The 24,584-nt window shown below is 46.3% G+C and overlaps 1 protein-coding gene across 1 annotated transcript in view; it reads left to right on the top strand.

The window, feature by feature from the left end:
* The window catches only part of FAM156B (family with sequence similarity 156 member B), a 71,737-nt gene extending 67,181 nt beyond the window's left edge, over positions 1 to 4,556 (top strand). Inside the window, exon 6 of the transcript XR_014136877.1 lies at positions 2,482 to 4,556. The gene's annotated coding sequence lies outside the window, so the exon portion shown is untranslated. The remainder of the gene's footprint in view (positions 1 to 2,481) is intronic.
* The last annotated feature ends 20,028 nt before the right edge of the window (positions 4,557 to 24,584 follow it).

Raw genomic sequence — 24,584 nt, 5'->3', positions numbered from 1 at the left:
CACTCCATGCAAGGCTGGCTGCTGGGGTGGGGAAGTTTGGAGTAATCACAAGACAATCCTGGCCCTCGGGATTGAGCCTTTAATCAGGGAGACCTGTAACGCCCATACATGTGGCAAAGAGCCGTCATGGAGCCCCTCTGTGGCTCTGTGGCCAGGAGACGAGAGGGGTGGGAAGGAACGGGGTGGGGCAGTGTGGATGTGGGGCTTGCTGAAGGTGCTCCTGACCACACTTACTCATGGCCTGCACTGGGGCACATGGGGAATGGGTGGGCAGGTGTGACTGACAGACCCAGTGGTACCATCCCACCCCTGCCTCAAAGTCATTGTCCCCTTGCCCACATACCAAGTGTATGTGGGTATCTGGGGGTCCCATCTGAGTCAGCACACGGTCCCAAGTTATAGACTAGGAGATGGAATCCACTAATGTCCAGAGATGTTCAGCATGTCAAATTCTGCATTTTTTAAATGTTTATTTTTGAGAGAGAGAGAGAGAGAGAGAGAGAGAGAGGGAGAGGGAGAGAGAGAGAGAGGGAGAGGGAGAGAGAGGATACAAAGTGGGAGTGGGGGAGGGGCAGAGAGAGAGGGAGACACAGAATCTGAAGCATCAGCATGTCAAATTCTAGGCAAGAGGCAGAGGGAGAACCACCAGGAGGCAAGAAATACAGGGAGAGCATGGGGGTAGAGTGGAATGCTCAAATCAGAAATCTCAATGTACCTATCACAAGTAAAGAAATTGAATTTGTTATTTAACAACCTTCCCACTGGGGCACCTGGGTGGCTCAGTCAGCTGAGTGTCTGACTCATGGGATCGAGCCCTACTGTCAGTGCAGAGCCTGCTTGGGATTCTCTCTTTCCCTCTCTCTGACCCTGCTCCACATTCTCTCTCTGTCTCTGTCTCTGTCTCTCTCTCTCTCAAAATGAATAAATTTTAAAAATTGATTTAAAAACCTTCCCACAGAGAAAAGCCCTGGGCCTGCTGGCCTCATTGCTAAGTTCTGTTAAACTATAGGAAGAGATAATATCCATCCCTCATAGGCTGTTCCAGATAGAGAGGAGGAAGGAACATTTCCTAACTCATCCATGAGGACAATATTACCCTGCACCAAAGCCACACATGACAACACAAGAAACTATACACCAATATCTATCATTAACATCCATACATAAATCCTCAACAGAATAGCATATCAAATCCAACAACATTTGCAAGGGGAAAACCAACTAACCAAGTGAGATTTATCCCAGGGTTGCAATATCGCTTTAACATTCAAAATACAGTTCGGGTCAACCAGCATAGTAATATAATGAGGACAGAAACCATGTGATCATGTTGATGGACAAAGACATTTGACAAAATTCGAGGCCCATTCGTGATAAAAATGCTCGTCCAACTAGGGACAGAAGGGGACGTCCTCATTCTGATAGGGCTATCTACAAGAAAAACATGTCTCCTGTCACATATTTATTAGTGAATGAATGCTTTCCCGCTGAGATCCAGACCAAGGCAAGGATGGCGGTTCCCACCATTTCTGCCCAACATTGACTGAAAGTTTCAGCCAGTGCAATCATGCAAGGCAAAGGAACGAAAACATGGAGAAACTGGACACGAAAACTATGTCCAAGCAAAAACTTGTACTCAGATGTTCACAGCAGCATTATTCATAATCGCCAGAGAGCAAAACAGTGTAAAAAAGTCTGTCAGCTGGTCAATAGATAATCGAAATGTGGCAACCCATGCAGTAAGATGCCACTGATCTATGAAAAGGGATGAACTTCTGATTTCTGCTACAACATGGATGAGCCCCCAGAGTGTTCAGCTACATGAAAGACACAGACACGAGAGTCCACTTAAAGCAGGAGTCAGTTTCTAGGAAATGCCCAGAAAGTGCAAACCTACAGAGATAGAAATTACATTAGACTCTGCCTCGGCCTGGAGGTAGTAGTGGGAAGTGAGCGCTGACGGGTACACAGGGTCTTTCTGGAGAGAAGGAAATGTTCTAAAACTGAACTGTGGCAATGGCTGCACGACTCTGTACATTTACTACAAGTCACTGCATTGGACTCTCTAACTGGGTGACACTGGTGTGTAATTAGAGCCCAATAAAGCCCTTTGGAAAATGTAATGCAAATGTCTAAGTAAGTCATGGTGGAAAAGGTATGCCATTGATTTTATAACACTAAGGAACTGTCCCGTCTCCCTTTCCATGTTCTGGGTCCTGCCTGCACGACCCATCATCACCTGCCTCCTCCCTGTGGGTGAGGTGCTCCCACCAGAATGAGTCACTGTGCACATCACAAAGGAATGCTGCTGCGTGCACACGTCTGTGTGAGTGTGTGTGTCTGTGTCTGTGTGTGTGTGCGCTCATGCGCAGGCACCCGCTGGGTGAACTTAATGGTTGGCTCAGAAATCCGTGGCTGGGGTCAGGCTCCTAGGGTCCATCCTGCATCTGAAAACCCACTTAGGAGTTTTCCTTTCTTCAGGAATCCCATGGACCTGGCTGCAGTTTCCCTGGTAACCAGCCTCATCCTTAGCTTTAACTTCCGGCCACAGGAAGATGTGTAGAGTGGGGAGGGGTGTTGTCCGCCCCCCACTGGGCCCCCTGCCGCACTCAGCAACCCAGTGTGGAGACACAGCAGAGAGGTAACCAAGACAATGGAAATCCCACTGCCTCAAGGCCCTTCCCTCTCCCCTCTGCCTGCCTGTCATGTAAAGAAGGGGACGCAGATGCATAAACACACTCCTCCGTCCTGTAATTGTTCTAAGTGTGGCTGTAAAATAAATATGTCACAAACAGCTCCTGACTAATAAATACAGAAAGCAAACTGATGGCTGCTGCAGGGAAGGGGGTGGGTGGATGGGACAAATGGGTGAAGGGGAGTGGGAGATACAGGCCTTCAGAGAAGGAGGAATGAATAAGTCATTGCATCAGAGGCATAGCACAGGGAATGTCGTCAATTGCTGTCGTAGCATTGTATGGTGACAGATAGTGGCTACACTTGTGGTGAGCAGAGCATAACACTAGACATGTTAAGTCCCTGTGATATACACCTGTGACTAATGTAACATTGTGTGTCAACTTTACTCATGTAAAAAAAAAATAGCTCTTGAAAGAAGACACATAAGGAATTTTTGTTTTTAAATTTCAGTAGTAACACACATGGCTCTAAAGTTCAAGATTCTATTTAAACCAGGACAGGTGAAGCTCAGAGATGCTTCTCAACATCATCTGTGCATCAGATCTTTCCTGGAGCAGTTTAGAATGACTCAACACCTAAAAAACAGACAATCCAATAAATATGGGCAGAAGTCATGAACACACATTTCTGCAAAGAAGACATACTGACGGTTAATGGGCATATGAATAGATAATAGGTACCGATCATCATAGGGAAATGCAAATCAAAACCACAATGAGCTATCACCTCACACCTGTCAGAATGGCTAAATTCAAACACACAAGAGACAACAGGTGTCAGCGAGTATCTGGAGAAAGGACCCCTCCTGCACTGTTGCTGGGAATGCAAACTGGTGCGTCTACTGTGGAAAAGTATGGAGGTTCCTGAAAAAGTTAAAAATAGAACTACCCTAAGATCCAGCTATCGCCTACTGGGCATTTACCCCCCAAAATATAAAAGCATTGAGGCGCCTGGGTGGCTCAGTTGGTTAGGTGTCCAACTTCGGCTCAGGTCATGATCTCGCAGTTTGTGAGTTCGAGCCCAGTGTGGGGCTCTGTGCTGACAGCTCAAAACCTGGAGCCTGCTTCGGATTCTGTCTCCCTCTCTGCCCCTCCCCTGTTCGTGCTCTCTCTCTTTCCCTCCCACTTCCCTCCCTCTCTCTCAAAAATAAACATTTAAAAAATTGTTAGCAGCACCTGGGTGGCTCAGTCGGTTAACTGTCCAACTCTTGGTTTTGGCTCAGGTCATGAACTTGCAGTTTGTTAGTTCAAGCCCCACATCAGGCTCTGTGCTGACAGTGTGGAGCCTGCTTGGGATTCTCTCTCTGCCCCCAAACCGCTCGCTATCTCTCTCTCAGAATAAATAAATAACCTTAAAAATAAAATAAAAAATGCAAAACACTACTTCAAATGGGATGCATTAACTCCTATGTTTTAGCAGCATCATTTGTTATAACCGAATTACAGAGGCAACCCAAATGTCCATCGAAGGATGAATGGATAAACAAGATGTATATATATATACAATAGAATATTATTCAGCTATAAAGAGAATGAACTCTTTCCATTTGCAACGACATGCAAGGAGCTGGAGAGTATTAGAAATAAGTCAGTCAGAAAAAGACAAATAGCATATGATTTCACTCATAAGCAGAATTTAACAACCACAAAGAATGAGCAAAGGAAAAAAGAGACAAACCAGGAAACACTCTTAACTATAGAAAACAAAGGGATGAAGGGGATCCTGAGTGGCTCAGTCGGTTAAGCATCGGACTTTGTCTCAGGTCATGATCTCAAGGTTCAGGAGTTCAAGCCCCACGTGGTGCTGTGTGCTGACAGCATGGAGCCTGCTTCAAGATCCTCTGTCTCTCTCTCTCTCTCTCTCTCTCTCTCTCTCTCTCTCAAAAATAAAAATAAAAAAATTTTTTAATTAAACAAGAAAACAAAGGGATGGTTACCAGAGGGGGCATGAAGTGGGGGGGGGGGGGTGCGGGATGGGTAAAATAGGGGATGGGGATTAAGGAGTGCACTTGTCCTGATGAGCACTGGGTGTTGTATGGAAGTGTTGAATCACTGTATTGTACACCTGAAACTAACATTGTATGTTAACTATACTGGATTTAAAATAAACTTTGTACTAAAAAAAAACAAACCCCAGGGTCAGATGCTAGTGCTCCATCCCTGGAGAGCCTGATTTAGCGAGTCTGGAATGTGGCCCCCACATAAGCAGTATTTGGAAATGTCTCCTATGAAAACTTAGATTGCAGCTGTGCAAATAGAACCATCCTTAAGGAGAAAACCTAAAATCAGAAATATGAGACTCCTTTGCAAGGAAAGCAGGTTTCCATCGTTACCTGCTGTGGTTGGCAGATCTCACAGGCTTGAGGAGAGGAAAAACATGCCATGTAAATGCGGGTTTTAAAACTGACATTGTATCTGCTGTTCTCAATGTTGGCGAAAACCAAAGTTTGAAGTTAAAACCCTGGATTTGCTGTTGAAGCGTGTGACTTGTTACTGCTCGTCAAGATCCCTTGTGCTTACTTACTTTAAACTTTGCATCGCATAGATAACTTCTCCAGACAGATCACAATCATTCTTTGAAGATGGATTGGCTGAGATTTGTATCAGTTGATGTAGATGGATCAGCGGTCAGGCTTATCTGCCAAGTTATGGAGTTTCGTTTTTTAACTTTTTATTATAATTTATGTTTAAATGAATTCACATGCTCAGATAAGAGACCAACTAGGTCCAGGTATTTACGATGAAAAATAAAATTGAGCAGTCCCTTGTTTCATGCTCGTGCATGGACACGTGCCTCCCCAAACTTTCTCTTTTAGCGATTCCTTCTGGATATTCAAGTCCATATTCCAAATCATGGGCTTACTGCTATGCCTAATCCATTGAGGTTAGACATTGTGAGTTCTTACAGAAGATGAGGAGTGCAGTCTCCCAGATATATTACAGGGCCCAGGTCTTCTGCTCGGAATTCCTGTGTGGAACCACCCAAACCAGGGGAAATCTCTGCTCAGGATGCGATCAGAGTGCATCTGCCGAGGAGGATCCCTCCTGGGGGACTTTACACACATCTGTGGCAAGGTGAAGATCATGGCTTAGCCTTTTCCAGAGCAGGTCCCAGAGAGTCATTGGACAATGGAGAACACACCTAGCAGTATCTCTAGGATTTTGCCCTCGGGAGTTGGGTGGATGGCAGTGTCCAGCCATGAGACAGGGAATAGAGGTCTGGGGTCCTGTGCAGGTTTGTAGGGCTTGTGGGATTTGCACCTGAGTAGAGGTGTCCTATAGGTTCAGCCCATGGGGTCCTGGGGCCCAGCAGACATTTCTTAGGTAGACTTGTTGATGGGAAAAGCCATCAGCATACAAGGGGAAATAGATGAAATCAAGTTAGATGCGTGGAGCTCTGGATGGCCATGTGGTCACCCACGGATCATGTATTAGGATGAGGAGAGCACAGGGAAGAAGTTGGAACCCTGGGAGAAAAAAGAAAAAGATTTAGGAGGGGATCAAACAAGGAGACTTACAATTAACGACTGAGAAGTAGGAAGAAAGCTTGGGTGGGCTGCTGTCACAGATGCTGAGGAAAGACAGCATTTTGAAAAAAGAATGTTCAGGCTGCCAAGACAGCATCGGGTACTTTGGTTTTGCAACATGGAGCTCTTTGGAGAATTTAGCAAAGGAATGTTCCACGGGTGGGGGACACGGTAGAGGGAAATCCAGAGGTAAAAAGTACTCTCCTCAGTCTACACTTTGAAGAAGCCTGGCTTGAAGAGAATCAAGGCCAGGGTGGTAGAGACAATTGGCTGTGTGCTTTCAGGGGATGTTCTTTTCTGTCCCCAAAAGCAAGACAGAAAACAAGATGCAGGTTCTGGAACCTCCTCTGGATGGTGAGCACTGTTGAACAGATGACCGAGTTGAGAGTTGGATGAGTCTCACAGGTGTTTCTTTCAGGGCAGAGCAGTGGGATTGGGTAGCAGTGGGGTTACAGGAAGTCTTCCATCATCTCCCACGCCATCCTTACCCCTGTGACCCATGCAGATGTGGCTACAGAGACTCAACATCTTCCAGGTAAAAGCCTCAGTGGGTGGTGTCCGGGGAGAGTCCAACATTGAGTTGTCAGACTAGAGAGGAACGGAGGGGGAGAGATTGGGAAGTTCTGGCAGAGGTGACATCAGAGGACAGGAGTCCTGTTGGGGGTGCTCAGAGCAGTGATGCCGTTGAGAGCAATGGATGTAAGGGGCTTGGGTTTGGGGTGATGGCAGGGCTGGGGATGTGGGCATTAGGCCACCACATTCAGACCCAGTATCTGCGAAAAAGATGTTTCTTGGTTTGGTGCAACCTTGTCTGTGGCCTGTGCCTGGATAGACTTGAGTCTTCTGTAAAACTAAGGCCTCTTCAAGAGATTGGCCTCAACATGTCCTATCTGATGGTGAGGGTGCTTTGGGGGTCCTTCCGATGAGGAACAGAGAGGCTGGGCCGTAGAGCAGCAGAACAGAACTCCCGTGTGATTCCCGCCACCACAAAGTGTATCCTCGGATCCCCATGAAGGGGGTGCAGGGTGCAGGTTGCAGTGGGTTTTTGGAAGTACAGGGAGTGGCCCAGCTCTAAGATCACACACCAGGGCCACCTGGCAAGCCACCGTGAAGTAACTCAGGCGAATGCTCTCAGGCGAAGGACCAAGGTCCAATCCCAAAGCAAATTCTGCCATTGCTACATGGCCACAGCCCAGGCACTGTCAGAGCTCAAGGTCTTTGGGATGGGAACCCCATCTTTCCAAAGCTCCTTCTCACTGCTTGATGGGGGAGGGAGGGACAGGCCATTATCTGAGAGGAGCCCCAATGAGGAATGGAGGCCAGGTGGACCATGGCTGGAAGAAGAGACCAAGGCCTTGCTCCAGGTCTTTCCATCCCCAGAGTGACACAATAGGGTGTAGGCTTCTTCAGGACTAGTCCCTGGCTTCCATTTGAGAGACTCTAGGACCTCAGGGCACCACTGTCCCATGAAGATGAAGGGTGGGAGAAAGCACGACTTTTTGAATTCCGAGAACCAAGTGGGACAATGGGTATATCAATGTGTTCCAAGTCCTACAGCCTCCTGTAAAGAAAGCCTGTTGAATGGAGTACTGTTCCTGCTGCATAATTGTGTTATTGTTACCTAATGGGCTCTCCTTCATGGAAAGCACACTCAGGGGGCCAATGACAGCAACTGTAGACGTGAGACATGTCCTTTAGGGGAAGTTTGATTGTTGGTCTCTCAGAACAAAAGCCAGTGTCCTACCTGAGGCCATGTCAGGTATAGTGGACATGGGGAGGATCTACCTTGGAGATTAGATATGCTGAGGACCCAACAGAGGGGGAAAAGAACTTGGGAGATATTGCCAGGTCTGACAGCAACCACTGGGATTGTCACCCCTGCCTCTCAACTCTCAGGAGGAAACCCACATGATTTACCGTCCAAGGACACAGGAAAGGAAAACCTCTACCTCTTCTAATAAAAACTGGTGGCCTTGTACACGGTCCTCCAGGCTTTCTCCTCTGGTTCTGGGAACATTTATGAAACCCAACAACACAACACTGGCACTGAAGTGAGTGTCTGTGTAGCAAAGGAGAAATTGCCCGTGGAGGGCAAGGAGGCCATCAGGAGGCCCTGCTAACCTCGGTGACAGCCCTTGTCACTGAGTCCACTCTGCGTGTCTGGGGCGGGGGGCGGGGGGGTGGGGCTCCCTTCCCTCATCTGTTCTGGGGGTCTGTTTGTGGATGTTTGAAGCTTCCTGAGTTAAAGGACAGGACAAGACAAGGACCGCTGATCTCTCACATGGACGGCTTGGCCAGTGGGCAGAGGAAGAGCAGGTGGGGATGGTGAGCTGAGATCACAGAGCCACTCATGCTCCTCAGACCCCATGGGCACGTTGGCTTATTTGGTCCCTGACTGATCTGATCTACACCATGAGAGCTGACCCTCTGGACTATGGAATGCAAGGGGAGGGGGGAGGAAGAGCCATTAATTTACATCCACTATGATAGCTACGTGTGGTCAGATGTAATCAGTGAATTGTCCAAATATACAAATGCTCAGTCTCTTTAAGTGAAAGTGTTCTCACATTTCCACCCCCTGCATCCTCCTCCCAAGATGAGGAAGAGGTATGTGTGGCTACAAATCTGTGCGATGATGTGGGTAGCAGGTCTATGACACACTTATGTGGCTCACAGTGCCCTCGTGGTCTCTGAGGGAAGGACAACACTTGTCTCCCAGGTCCAGCTGGTGATGCCATGCATGGGGCTGGTGTAACTTGCACTTTTGTCCCTCTCTTCTTGGTCGGGTCCTGGTAGTCCCTGACTGACTCAGATTTACCTCACTCTGCTGGCATCTGCCAGTGCCTCTGAATCTGGGTTGCATCCTCCACCCCACCCCTGGGCAAGAGCTTCCAGTCCACAGGCTCAGCTGCAGAGGCATCTAAGTCTCCAGCCAGGTTAAAGCCTCCTTCATGAACCTCTGGCTAGGAGCTCAGCCACATTCTACATCCCCCAGGGTGGAGTACAGCTTCCCTCACCCACCCACCCCACCCCCACCCCCAGGTCTCACCTACACCACAGCAAGAACTAATTTCAGCTCCAGAAAGCTACATACCCACACTCCAGCTGCCCTTCTACCCAAAGAGAGAGGACGGCCATTGGGCAGAGGGTACCTGTGCATCCCAAGTGTGAATGAGGTGAAACCCTCCTTTCCTTGGTGTTCCTCCTCGCTTCTTGACACCCATCCCTTGTCTGAGCTGTGTTGCCTCTGCCACCACTTGCTCTGTGGGCCTTGCTGCCCTGGACTGAAACGGACACTCTTTCTTTGGCTCTTCTTTCTTATTGACCCAACCTCCCATGCTATATCCAGGTGAAAAGGAGCATAAGGAGAAATTGGCACATTGTCAAAAACAATGGAAATTGTGGTGACCTATCCCTCCCACTCAAAAAATATGTATAAAGAAAGAGATGGAGTCAAAATGTCAATACTACCCAAAGCTATCTACACATTCAATGCAATCCCAATCAAAATTGCACCAGCATTCTTCTCGAAACTAGAACAAGCCATCCTAAAATTCATATGGAACCACAAAAGGCCCCGAATAGCCAAAGTAATTTTGAAGAAGAAGACCAAAGCAGGAGGCATCACAATCCCAGACTTTAGCCTCTACTACAAAGCTGTCATCATCAAGACAGCATGGGATTGGCACAAAAACAGACACATAGACCAATGGAATAGAATAGAAACCCCAGAACTAGACCCACAAACGTATGGCCAACTCATCTTTGACAAAGCAGGAAAGAACATCCAATGGAAAAAAGACAGTCTCTTTAACAAATGGTGCTGGGAGAACTGGACAGCAACATGCAGAAGGTTGAAACTAGACCACTTTCTCACACCATTCACAAAAATAAACTCAAAATGGATAAAGGACCTGAATGTGAGACAGGAAACCATCAAAACCCTAGAGGAGAAAGCAGGAAAAGACCTCTCTGACCTCAGCCGTAGCAATCTCTTACTCGGCACATCCCCAAAGGCAAGGGAATTAAAAGCAAAAATGAATTACTGGGACCTTATGAAGATAAAAAGCTTCTGCACAGCAAAGGAAACAACCAACAAAACGAAAAGGCAACCAACGGAATGGGAAAAGATATTTGCAAATGACATATCGGACAAAGGGCTAGTATCCAAAATCTATAAAGAGCTCACCAAACTCCACACCCGAAAAACAAAGAACCCAGTGAAGAAATGGGCAGAAAACGTGAATAGACACTTCTCTAAAGAAGACATCCGGATGGCCAACAGGCACATGAAAAGATGTTCAACGTCGCTCCTTATCAGGGAAATACAAATCAAAACCACACTCCGATATCACCTCACGCCAGTCAGAGTGGCCAAAATGAACAAATCAGGAGACTCTAGATGCTGGAGAGGATGTGGAGAAATGGGAACCCTCTTGCACTGTTGGTGGGAATGCAAATTGGTGCAGCCGCTTTGGAAAGCAGTGTGGAGGTTCCTCAGAAAATTAAAAATAGACCTACCCTATGACCCAGCAATAGCACTGCTAGGAATTTACCCAAGGGATACAGGAGTACTGATGCATAGGGGCACTTGTACCCCAATGTTTATAGCAGCACTCTCAACAATAGCCAAATTGTGGAAAGAGCCTAAATGTCCATCAACTGATGAATGGATAAAGAAATTGTGGTTTATATACACAATGGAATACTACGTGGCAATGAGAAAGAATGAAATATGGCCTTTCGTAGCAACGTGGATGGAACTGGAGAGTGTGATGCTAAGTGAAATAAGCCATACAGAGAAAGACAGATACCATATGGTTTCACTCTTATGTGGATCCTGAGAAACTTAAGAGAAACCCATGGGGGAGGGGAAGAAAAAAAAAAAAAAGAGGTTAGAGTGGGAGAGAGCCAAAGCATAAGAGACTGTTAAAAACTGAGAACAAACTGAGGGTTGATGGGGGGTGGGAGGGAGGGGAGGGTGGGTGATGGGTATTGAGGAGGGCACCTTTTGGGATGAGCACTGGGTGTTGCATGGAAACCAATTTGACAATAAATTTCATATATTGAAAAAAAAAAAGAGATGGAGAAATGAATGGGCACAATGCCAAAGGCTCCTCCGAGGTGGCCTACGATGTGCTTAGGGTGTGAGTGGGGTCAGGCAACATGGATATCAGTGGTGGCCTTGACAAGAACACTTGCAGTGGAGTGACAGGGACAGAATCTCTGTTGAAGGGGGTCGAGGAGCTAATGGTCTCAGGAGAAGTTGAAGCAGTTTTGCTTTGAAAGGCACAGATGATGTGCCAGTAGCTGCAAGATGACATGTGGGAAGAAGATGGGTTTCCCGCCCTTGGGTGTGGAATGCTCCAATGTAGAGAGAGCAGGTGATGGTTCAGGATAGAGGAGAGACAATTGCAGGAGCAGAGTCTCTGAGAAGGTGGGAGGCCTGGGATCCTGAGCAGCAGTGAGGGGCTGGTATGCAGAGGGGCAGCAGAGAATGCCAGGACAGAATCAGGTAGGTTGGGTTTGGGAAGTTCTGAGAAGCCCCACCTGATTGCTACTGTCTTCTCCGTGAATTATTAGGGAGGTGCACTGGAATGGAAGAGGATTGCAAGTGAGTGATGTAGTTAGTAGTGTGGGCAGGATGAGTGGGAGTGATAAGCCATTCTCTCCTGACCATGGGATTAAGATGAAAGAATTCAGTAGGATTTTAAATTTTGTCATGAATGCTCTGGTGCTCAGATACAAGCAGGGAGTGTTTGGTATTGGGCGTGAACCAGTGAGCCACGAGGTGGCCCAGGGGTCCATGGACTGGAAGCCCCCAAGAGGCTGAATACTGTGGATGTAGAGTCATTAGAGGGAGGGAGCTGGAGAAGGAGGGCATCCTGTTGGGGGTGAGGAGAAAGGGGAATGCTTGGCAGCGACAGCAAGGAGGGGAGCGGGGTTCCTGATGCCCACACCCCAGGGCAGGTCCCCGGGCAGCGGGATGTTCGGTTCGGGAGAAGAACCCTGAGGGTGGAGAGGACCGGGGGTGGCCAGGTGCTCTACTCGAACCCTGAGGAGGCCAGGAGGTAGTAGAGGAAGGAGGGTTGAGAGGACAGCCAGTGTGCCACGTCACGACCATTTATTTGCACAGGCTGGGGTGGGCAGAAGGACAATAACCAGCGGATTCGTATAGGCATCGTCAAAGATGCGATCCGTGCACCCAAGAATTGGGGGACAGGATACGGATATCACACGTTCTGGCCTCTTGACAGGTTTGGAAAGTTTCGTCATTCCCGGGCACACTGGCACCAACCTCAATCAGCCACCGTGCGCAGGCCCAGACCCACCAATCTGATCGCAGCCCCAAGCCCTGGTCTTCTCACTTGCTGCTCAGACTTCTGAGGGTGGGATTTCCTGCCTCTGTGGGCGTATTTCCGGGGAGGGACCACAAATGCTGTGGTGCTAAAGACCGTTTGGCAGGGCCAGTTATGCCTTGCTCCAGCTTTCTCTGCCTTTCAGTGGCCTTCCTCTTTGCTCCTTCAGCTATGATCTTTAGGGCTTTTCACAGGAGAGCAAAAAAAAAAAAAAAAAAAAAAAAATGATTTCACTTTGCGATATGTATTGCTCAGTTTCTCTCGCCCCTAGGGGGCAGTGTTGTACCATGTGGTCATTTTTCAGGCCTCTGCCCCCCCCCCCCCCCCGCCCTTTTACTTTGAAAAAACTTGGAAAGTCTTTTTAAAAAACAACAGGGCCTTGTTTTTGTACCTGTGCAGTTTAGCCAAGGACAGAATCAGCCTGTATACAAAGTTTGAGGGCCCCAGTGAAAATGTGCAGCCCTGTGACAAAACTCTTCTACCTTTCAAGTTGCCTTTCTTATATTGTTGCCCAGGTTCCTCAGCAACCTGAATTTCTGAGTTTCTTAGTCTCTTAAGTCCTCTGCCTATTCACTTTCCCAGACACCTAGTGGTTACCAGTTGAGGAGGGGAAGCATGGTACTGGGGGTTCTTAATTAAAGGGTTCAATGATACATACAGTCCGGGTGATGAAAATTCTGGGGATGGATGATACTGGTGATGGCTGTACAACAATGTGAACTTCCTGATGGAACCAATCGATGTTCATTTAAACATGCTTAACATGGTAAATTTTATGTGATGGATATTTTACCACCACAAAAGCGAGAAAAAACGTCTTCCAGGTAAAGGTGACTTAGCACAGAGTTTGTTCTAAATAAGTAGTTGCACAAACAGGTGGCAATGAAATACAGATGTCAAATAAGACTTGAAGGAACCGGTGGGTAAAAATATCAAAAAGGTATGTTGTCCCTGTTGCCTTGCTTGATCAGGTTTCTGCTCACATTCCCTCATTGTTTCATTTCCTTTCTCCCTGTCAGGTACCTTTCGCCACAGCCACTGTGCTGCTCTGGGCTGAAAGAGTGCTCCTGGATATACATGTGTGCACGTGTCTGTGCCTGCACAGGACTCTTGGGACAAGCACATTTATTGACAGTCATGATCCCATCTCTGTGGATGGCCTCACACATACATCCTGTGGTTTTCTTCCCACTCCTTTTTGTGGTTTGGGTTTTTTCCTTCTTGAGTCAGACAGATGAAGCTTCAGTTATCCTGGTAACCAGTTTTTTTTTGTTTTTTTTTTTTAATTTAAACATCTCAACGTCTGATCACAGAAAGAGGGGGTGATGGAGACACAAGCTTTCTCTTCCGTTTGGAACTTAGGCTGGGCTGGCGCCTGAGGCTGAGTCACTCAGTGAGGTTGAGTGGAGGAATGTTGCCATGACAACAGAATGGCTCACCCCCTTCCAGCACACAGGCCCCTCTCCTTGCCTCTCCCTGTCTGCTAGATCTCTTCTGAGAATGGGAATATGCTTTGGCTAGGAGAGAAGGGATAGATGTATAGCAGAAGATGCAAGGAGAGAGATGTAATGTTGGGATGCCCTCAGAAGGACCTGGGGGAGGGAACACAGCCCCCCCCCCCAAGCATCCTGCAAAACACTGAGATTCTAGGAGGCTATGAATGCTATGAAAGCACAGTGGCTCTAATGTGTTTCTGTGATTTTCTCCAGCTCTACAGGATGCTACAGCATTTTCGGAAGCCAAGCTGCACAGCTCAGGCCCTGGAAAATGGGGTCTGTGTTATTAAAGGAGAATGGAGCCTGGCATCAGTTGGAGAGGACAATGACAGACTTGAGAAGGACCTGTTCACCTCAGTGACAGCTCTCATGAGTTACTCTGCTCTGTGTGTCCGTCTGGTCTGCTCTTCCTTCTGTGCTCCGCTTTGGGGTCCATTTATGGGACGTAAAATGTTGTCCTAGTTAAAGGAGAAGACAAGGGAAGGATGCCCCATCCTCCTCTAACATGGACTGATTGGAAGGTGGACAGAGGAGGAGCCTGTGGGGATTGTGAGCTGGGATCACAGATTCACCAGTGCTCCTCAGACCACAAGGGCACAGTGGAAAATTTATTCTCTCTGACTGATGTGATCTTCATGATTGTTCACTCTCAGGACTGCATAGAAAAGGAGCAAAATCCCCACTAAATGCATTGTTGATCTGGTAAGGGTGGTCTGATCTTATATGTGACTGGTCTAGTTGAGGAAATGCTTAGATTCCCAGATTTCCACTGTACCTGCCTACTTGCCTCCAAGGTGGGGAAGGTGTATGTGTGGTTTACAAGTCTCCTGGGTGATGCTTGAAGGGGGGTTTTGTGAAATACTTATGTTGCTCACAGTGTCCTCGAGCATTTCTGAGGGAAGGAGGACTCTTCTCTCCCTGGTCTACCTGATGAAGTGACATGCACCAACTGTGCATATGGCTGGTGAAATTTGCTTTTTCCTCCCTCTCCTCTTGGCCTGGACCTGGTGTTCCCTGGCTGACCCAACCTCAGCTCACCTGTGCTGGCATCTGTAGACACCTCTGATTTTTGGTCTCAGCCTCAATCCACACCCTGGGCAGGGCTGCTGCGCCACAGCCTCAGCTTCAGGGTCACCTAGTCACTTGCCTACTTACTCTTCCTTAGGTCTCTTTCATGAACCCCTCCGTGTGTGACTCACTTACTTTCCACATTTGCCACCCCAGGAATGCAGCCCCTGGGTTGTGACAGCACAGCAGGAGCCCAAGTTCAGCTCCAGAAAGCTAAGTTCCTCAACTTCAGCCATCCCTCTGCCCAAAGAGGCTGCTGGATCATCCTGCAAAGTGAATTCCTCTGAATCCCAAACATGAATGGGTGCAAAATCCTCCCCTCTGCTTCTCTGATATATCTCACTTGTCCTCTTTCATAGAGGAGAGTCAGAACTGACAGCCTTACCTCCACCTGCCACCTCCTCTGTGTGTCTTCTACCCCTCTAAGGCTGGGACAGAACAATCTTCTGTAGCATGACTTTCATGCTGACAAAACTCCCCATAGTATATCCAGATCCCAAATTGAAAGCTTTAAGACTTTTAGTTAACTGTTAAAGAAACATAAAGGAGAGTGGAAAACCAAACATCCTTGTTGCATCGTTAGCACAGAAAATCTATAAAAGTAAACTCAGAGTTCAAAGACAGACACCATGTTTTAAAAGGGTCCTAGGAGATGCTTGTCAGCAATTGTAACATCAGTACCCAGAGAGCTTCAATCCTAAGTCCTCTGCTCCCACCAGCACCTGGATACTCGACAGCAGAGATGAACTTACCCAAAGCTTGTGATGTCTTCAAGGAGTTCTGGGGCAAATCTGGGTGAGTCTTCCTAGGTGACTAGTCCAGGAATATCTTGGAGGTTTGGCAACGTTTTTTCCAGTCTCCTATTTACCACATAATCAATTGAAAGATCAGCACAGAGAATGGCTCCATAGTTTAATCCTTCAAAGGAAATATTTCTCTCATTACATGACTGGAAAACAAAATGAAAGCATGTCAGTCCTCATTATAAAACCCCTGAAATGAAAATGTTTCCTTGAGAACTTTTCATTCTGGGAACAATGCCTTCAGTGACCTTCCTGCTGGAGTTACAATACAGGTTCCTGGCTCAGTCCTAATCAGGGCAATTTCTCCCTACCTAGTTCCTATAGGTGTGCTCCCATCAAGACAAGACAGGTGGGAACACTCTGGCGTCCAGCAGCTCTTCTCAGGCTCCTGATTCTCCCACAGGCAGTCGCTCACACATGCAAAGCAATGATCTACCAAACTCATTTTGAGAACTCTTGGTTCTCAAAGTGCCTTGTTCTGGCACCAAGGATGAAACAACCCACAGAGAGAGTGTAGATGGGAAGGGCCCTGTTAAAAGCCCTGTGGAATAGCGAGTGAGCAATAAACACTGACAAGGAACACAGTGGCCACTGGGGTTGCGAGAACATCACCCAAAGAGTAAATTTTCAAATAGGCCAAAATACAAATTAGAAGAAAGGGAGGGAGGGACATTTTCAAAAATAAGGCAATTGTCACATGTAACAGAGGCATCTGAGAGGTACAGTAAGTTGCAGAGAGGACATCATCATAAGGGTTCACTGGTGGCCTTGACAAATCAGTTTTCATTTTGGGGGACAGGCTGATAGAAGCTGGATTGAAGAGGCTAGCAAAGAAAATGGTTACAGAACAAGGGAAGATTGCTGTTTGCAGCATCAGGGAAATGTGGCAGTGTCTCAGAAAGTAATTGGATAAGGGATGGCTTTACGTTTTACTTACCCTTGTATCCGGGTGAGAAATAGGAGCATGCTCATAGATAACAGAATGATCAAGAAATAAACAAGTGACAATTCAGGATCATTGCTAAGGCCTACCCCTCCTCCAAAAGATGGGCAGAGGATCCAGGTGAAGGGCCTGGCTTCAAGTGGGATCAGGTACCATATTCCACAGGGGTAGCAGATACAGGTACAGATCCCATGTTGCTGTGAATGGTGAGAGTTCCTACCTGGTAGCTTTTCTTCTTTTTTTCTCTTAATGTATTAGCATGGAACATCTTGAGAAGCGTGGGTTCTCCAGCTCTGAAGGCTACTACAGGTAGTGGAGAAAGAAGATACAGGTGTGGAGTAAGCAGAGTTTGTTCTTTATTGGGGTGTACCAGGAGAGGAGAGAGGAAGGTGCAAGGAGCAAAAAGACCAGTGTCTGAAGGGGAGAATTTATAGCCCTGGATAAGCTGGGGAAGGTGCGGTCTGGTGGAACGTGAAGTAGCCGTGGGTCCGTGGATTGGAGTCCCCCAAAGGGCTGAATTTTGTGAATGTAGTGGCCTTAGAAGGAGGGAGCTGGAGAAGCTGGGCAACGTGTTCGGTGTGGTAAGAGAGGGTAATGGTAGACAGCCACACCAGGGAGGGGAGTGGAGTTTCCTGTTGCCCAGGGCAGGTCCGTGGGCAGCGGTATGCTAGGGTTGGGGAGAAGAACATCCCTGAAGATGGAAAGATCCGGGAGTGGCTGGGTCACCTTTCAGAGCGGTTAGGAGCCCGGGAGGCGGCAGAGGAGTGAGGGTTGAGATGAGGACAGCACGTGTGCCGCGGAACAAGCGTGTTTACAGGTCGGGGTGGGCAGTAGGACAATGACCGGAGGATTCGTACAGGTGCCGCACGCGAGGCGGTGGGGAGGCTTCGAAAGTCAGGCGCCAAGATCCCGACATCACCGGTCCAAGCGTTTAGACCGGTTCGGGAAATTTTAGCGGACGCGTGACGAAGGTTGGAACCGACGTCACTGAACTGCACGCGCCGGCCCAGAGCCCACCAACCGAAATCACATCCCGCGACACCGCCCCCGTGACCCTTCCGGAGGACGGAACTTCCTGTAGCTGTTGTTTTGGTTCCGAATGTGGAACTAGGCAAGGTTTTCGTGGTGGGGAGACGGTTTGGTAGGGCCACGTTGGTAGATTCTCTTCCTTTCTTGGGTCCTCAATGTCATCCCCGTTGGTTTCCTCAAGTACTACATTTAAGGATTTTCGCGCAAAATATGTTGGGAAGATCGACTTTTTGAGGGTTTTTTCCTTTGGTTTCTCTGGCCTGCAGGTGGCAATGTTGCTCCGTTATGCTCTCTTACTCGCCTTCCTTCCCTCCCCCCCCCCCCCCCCCCCCCCCCCCCGCCCTTCTTGTTTGAAAAAACCGGCATCATCCCTTTGCTAGAACAAGGCAGCTAACTGTTCTTTGCGATTCAGGGAGTTAGGGTTGCTGGGCTTTTTTTTTGCCCTTTTCTGTAAGGGCCTTCTTAAAAACACACCCCCTTTAACAAAATCGTTTTGCTATTTAAGTTGGCTGCTTTTTTAGTTGGGCTTCCTACGTTGCTTAGTAACTGTTGTTTCCGCGTCCTTAAAGGGGATTGTGTTTGCCCAATTTTTTTGAGTTTTACGAGCCTTTATTAATATATTGTTGTTAAACTAGTTAATCCCTTTGAGAGAAATTGGAGCACAGAGAAAATATAAATGTATTTATAATATATAATGAAGTCATTATATAATAAAACAACCTATACCGCAGTACCATCATGCAGTAAGAATGAATAGTATTTTGTGAAAGACTCCCTCGAGGGTTTTCATTCAAAAGGTGCCTTTTAGGGGCGCCTGGGTGGCTCAGTCGGTTAAGCGGCCGACTTTGGCTCAGGTCATGATCTCGCGGTCAGTGAGTTCGAGCCCCGCGTTGGGCTCTGTGCTGACCGCTCGGAGCCTGGAGCCTGTTTCAGATTCTGTGTCTCCCTCTCTCTCTTACCCTCCCCCGTTCAAGCTCTGTCTCTCTCTGTCTCAAAAATAAATAAACGTTAAAAAAAATTAAAAAAAAACACAAAAGGTGCCTTTTAAATATATGAAGTTTCATTTTTACAGCATAATTTCAGCCTCCTTTTTAAATTCAGTTGTACATTTTCAAAAATCGTTTTCATATTTTTAGTCATTTCACGGAAAAATAACGTGGACTGCGGACATAGTGCAACATGTTGAAATTTTTTGTAAATATAGAGTTCCAAATATAATTACCTATTATCCACGTCCAACCACCACATCTCACCCTGATGACGACAGTAGCTGTGGTGCGGGCTTTTGTGCTTTGTCATCCTTAGCACTGCGAGGTAGGTGTACCTTGCACTTAGTGTGTGCTCAATAAATACTGTGAAATTGTAGAAGTTATTTTCTGCTTATTTTTCTTTACATATAGAAAATCAGTGTTTTCCCAGCCTTGGATTATAATATAGCAACAGTTTTCTACATGATTTTTATCATTTGGTCCTTTGCTCTCACCATTTGTCTATATAATCAACATTTGTCAAAAATCAGTTTTTCTGACCTCAGCGTAGGTCAGTTGACTTATTGAAGGCCATTTAGCTTCCTGTTGACAGAGTCAGGACATAGCCCTAGTCTTTACAGTTTCAAGGTTTTTTTTCCTTTCTTCCATTATAATCTCAATGTAGTTTAAGAGATTAAGATGTAGCACAGAATTGCCTGGGTAGATATGGTGCATTTTTTAAAAGGTTTTTTAAAACTTATTTTGGGAGAGAGAGAGAGAGCAGGCCAACGGGGTAGGGGTAGAGAGAAGGGGGGCGGGAGAGAGAATCCCAAGCAGGCTCTGCACTGTCAGCTTGGAGCCCAGTGTGCGACTCAAACCCACGAGCCATAAGATCATGACCTGAGCCGAACCCAAGAGTTGGATGCTTAACTGACTGAGCCACCCAGGCGCCCTGAGGTGGTGCATCTTTTATTATTGCTCCATGTTTTCAAATCCTGTCAATATATTGGGTGTCTTTCCAGAAGCACCTGGCCTGCAGCATAGTTGATTCATAGAACTTAGATTCTGGAATACAACCTAAAGTTTGTTTTAGTGGTTGAAAGCCACAGTCAACCTAGCTTGCTGCATTGGATTATTGATTTCAGTCGTGTAGTGTGGGATAGGGGTTATGAAAAAGAATATATATGAACATAGGGGCCCAGTTACCCACATGCTATTGGAATTAGGAACAGTCATTTGACTGTAAGCAGTATGTATGAAGCGAACCTGATCTGACTGCACTGGTCTTTCCCCAAGTCTAGCTAATACTTCTGATGCGGCTTTGGCATGCCTCATGTAACTGAAAAGAGTCACATATTTCTTACCAAAAAAGTTTCATTTTAGACAGTACCATACACTAACAATCTGAACTCATTTATACTAACAACTTCTTTAACATGAAGATGTCATTTGATTGGGCATGAGTCAACAAGGCCCCTATAGTGGGTTGGAGGAGAAGTTTGTTCCTTGCTGTTCTGGTCCTTAGTCATTAGCTTGGATCAGCAGTTTGGATAGGACAGTGCTGCTGGTCTTTATTAGATGTGATTGGAGGCACTTGATAAGGGGTATCAGAATAAAAATAAAAATGACCACTTGCTCTAGGTGAGAAATGCACTCCTAAGCCTGCATTCCTGTCTGGAATATTCAGGGAAAGCAGTCCCAGTCTTAGCCACCCCATGATGACCACAGGTTCCAGAGGTCATGACTAGGTCATTCACTCAACAAATGTATTGGTAGGATTCACAGATGTGGCGATTCACCAAAAAGACATCAGAAAGGCTTGCATGCATATATTTGTAGCAGTTGCCATTGACGGCTGTGCAAAGTGCATCCCCTAGGTGCCAGCATGATGTCTAATGCCAGTTGATGATAGACAACAGCCTTTGGCATCTGGCATTTCTCCACTGTGCCGATATTTTGGGTGGCATCATTGGTGGTTCAGGCAACTTCACAAACTCAGACACGGAGTTGAACTTCTTCAGGAGTCTGTCCTCCAGAAAAAGAGTGCAACATAAGACCTGGGGGCACCCGGGTGGCTCAGTCAGTTAAGTGTGGGACTCGACTTTGGCTCAGGTCTAACTGGATTTCAGCTCAGGTCATGATCTCATGGTTTGTGAGTTCGAGACCCCTGTCGGACTCTGTGCTGACAGCTCAGAGCCTGAAGCCTGCTTGGGATTCTGTCTCCCTCTCTCTCTCTGCCCCTCCCTATGCGCTCTCTCTCTCTCACTTTCAAAATAAATAAATAAACATTAAAAATGTTTTAAAAACAAAAAAAGACCTGTACCCAGTGGTGGTAAGCACATCTAAATGATTGCAAGTTGTTTATCTTTTTCACATAATTCCTTTTCATCTCCTGGTAAGAGTGGGTGTTTTGCAGAGGGATGTTCTCACTCCTCACCATGGATTGTTCTGATTCAGGAGCGAGGGATTGACCCCACATCTGAAAAGGTGACTGTCCAAATGTATAGTCACAAAGAGGAAAAGAGACGGGTGAGAGACATGACAGTTTATGACAGTGGACCCACAGTGAAATATGAATTGCTCAGGTGTTCTCCAGGGCAAAAAATCACTTGTACTTTTACCATGTTGCTTTCCTGGGGGAAGCTGGTGTTGGGGCTGTCCCAAGGATATCCACCCCTTTCAGCTGGGCCAATAACCTAGTGGGCTTCACTTGCAGAAGCTTGGGCCATTAATTTAGGATTAGAAACAAATGTTTCCTTTTGATAAAAACCGGTTCTTCTTTGGGGGCCTATACTGGGCAGGATGTTTAAATTTGGAGATTTGTCAGAGATGCAGCTTGTGTGGCAGGCAATGTGTCTCAGGTGGCAGCAGTAATGGGGCAGAGGTTTCTGTTGTGGTAGGGAATAGGGGGTTGGTAAAAAGTCATTGGGACCGACAGGAAAAGTGAGCATAGCCAATAGGTGACATTAGCTTCATAAGGCTGAGCAAGAAAATGATGGATATTTAGGGCATTGTGAAAGGGCACAGGAGAAAGGGGGCAAGAAAGGGAAGAAGGACTAGAAACAATAGAGGGAGGATAGAAGATGGTGAGGATAGGGTAACAAAGTTTCTTAACTACAGACCCAGTGAAATGAGCACTTCTATCACTATGAAGGTAAGTAGGGATTCCTTGGGTAGGAAAGACAGATTCCAACTTTCCTTTCTTTCCTTTCTTCCTTCCTTCCCTTCTTCCTTTCTCTTTTTCTTTCTTTCTTTCTTTTTCTTTCTTTCTTTCTTTCTTTCTTTCTTTCTTTCTTTCTCTTTTTCTCTCTTTCTTTTTCTTTTTGAAATCACAGTAAAAGCTGTTGCTTTTGAGCAAGGAAAAGCTTCTAAGCATGCAATGAAGAGAGCAGAAATGGTATATATATATATTTATTCATTGTTATGCAAGAGGTTGTATAAAGTCCATCTGTAAATCTTCAAAGGTCTCTTGAAGCTGTGGTTCCTATCCATGTCCCACCTTTACAGTGTTTTTAGGGTTATAAAGTGTTGCAAGTGGAACATAACCCAGTGACATCCTCTGCTATTCAATTAAAAATGCCCCACTAGGGGCACCTGAGTGGTTCAGTTGGTTAAGCGTGGACTCTTGATTTTGGCTCAAGTCAGGATCTCACAGTTCCTGTGTTAGAGACCCATGTTGGGCTCTGCACTGGCAGCATGGAACCTGCTTGGGATCCTCTCCCTCTTCCTCTCTCTCTGCCTGTCCCCTGCTTGTACTCTCTCTCTTTCACAAAATAAATAAACTTAAAAAAAATTTTCCCACCAGTACTTACCTAGCAGAGGAGATACCATAATCATGAAAGTTTTCCAGGAGGAGGCTTATTACCCATTGTAGTCTGCATGTGCTGATCCCAGCGATTCTCTGCCCCCACTCCCCCCAATTCTCACCAATGTTGTCTGAGAATAGTTTTCAAGTTTTTTTTTTACCGTGATGAGTCACAGCCTGCAAATTTTTCATCAAACTCCATTTCAGAGACTGGAGAGACCAACAGCAAGCAGTCTTGGTGTCTCTACAACCCATCTGATTGAAGGGGACACTCATATTTCTTCCATTTTTTTTTATTGTGGCCAAACATACATGACACATTTAGCATTTTAACCATTTTAAAGTATAGAGTTTGTGGGTATTAAGTACATTCACATTATTGTACAACCATTACGACCATCCATCTCCAGAACTTTTTTTTTCAGATTTTATTTTTTATTTTATTATTTTTTAATAATTTATTGTCAAGTTAGCTAACATACAGTGTATACGGTGTAGTCTTGGCTTCAGGAGCAGATTCCCGTGATTCATTGCTTACATACAACACACAGTGCTCATCCCAACAAGTGCCCTCCTTAATGCCTATCACCCATTTTCCTGGCCCCCCCCAACCCCCCACCCCCATCAACCCTCAGTTCTCTGTATTTAAGAGTCTCTTATGGTTTGCCTCCCTCTCTGTTTGTAACTTTTAAGTAATCTCTACATCCAACGTAGGTCTCAAACTCATAACCCGAGATCAATAGTCCACCAACTGAACCAGCCAGGCACCTCCAAAACTCTTTTTATCTTGCAAAACTAAAACTCTACCAGCTAAATAAAAACTCCCCCATTTCTCCCTCCCTCCAGCCCCTGGCACCCACCATCCTACTTTCTGTCTCTATGAACTGGACTACTTTAGTTATCTCATGTTAAGTAGGATCATACTGTATTTGTCCATTTGTGACTGGCTTATTTCACTTAGCATAACATCTGTAAAATTCATCCATGCCGTAGCATGTGTCAGAATTTCCTTTCTTCTTAAGGCTGAATAATATTCCATTGTCTATATATACTACATTTTATCCGTTCATCCATCTATGGACACCTGGGTTCCTTCCATCTTCACCTAGCTATTATGAATCGTGCTACTCTGAATATAGGAGCACAATACCTATTCAACTCCCTGCTGTCAATTCTTCTGGATATGTACCTAGAAGTGGAATGGCTGGATCATATAGTAATTTGATGTTTAATCATTTTTTGAAGAATCGCCATAGCCCTAATATCTTTTTAACAGAATCTCATGCTTATGACTGTGGTTGTCTGAAGGTTTGATAGAAACGATCTGGAGTAACCAGACCATTTTTTAAAATGTTTATTTATTTTGAGGGAGAGAGAGCATGAACCTGCGCATGAGCTGTGGTGGGGCAGAGAGAGGGAGAGAGAGAGAGAATCCCAAGCAGGCGCCATGCTGTCAGCACAGAGCCTGATGCAGGGCTCGAACTCACGAATCATGAGATTATGACCTGAGCTGACATCAAGAGTCAGATGCTTAACCAACTGAGCCACCCAGGTGCCCCCAGACCATGTTTAATTTGATGAACCTGGATGAGAGCCAACTGTTTAGCATACTGGTCAGCCAAGGAATTTCCTTTTGTCTCATGGGTTTATTCCCTAGTATGAGCTTCAACTAGGATTACAGCCAATTCCTATGGGTGGAGGGAGGCTTTTAGCAAAGCTTGACCTTGCTCACCATGCTTAATGTGAATACCAATAGCACTTAGGGAACCCCATTGTATCCACAGCATTCTGAAATCATAAAGCACACCAAAGGTACATACGTTGTCTATCTGTGTTGTCTTTGTGGAGGGCCTTTTGTTTCCTTCCAGTCGTTGAAGTTGTGGTTTCTTA

The sequence above is a fragment of the Panthera onca genome, chromosome X (genome assembly GCF_046562875.1).
Source record: "Panthera onca isolate mPanOnc1 chromosome X, mPanOnc1 haplotype 2, whole genome shotgun sequence".
Taxonomy (NCBI): Eukaryota; Metazoa; Chordata; class Mammalia; order Carnivora; family Felidae; genus Panthera; species Panthera onca.
This window is presented reverse-complemented; position numbering and strand designations above follow the sequence as displayed.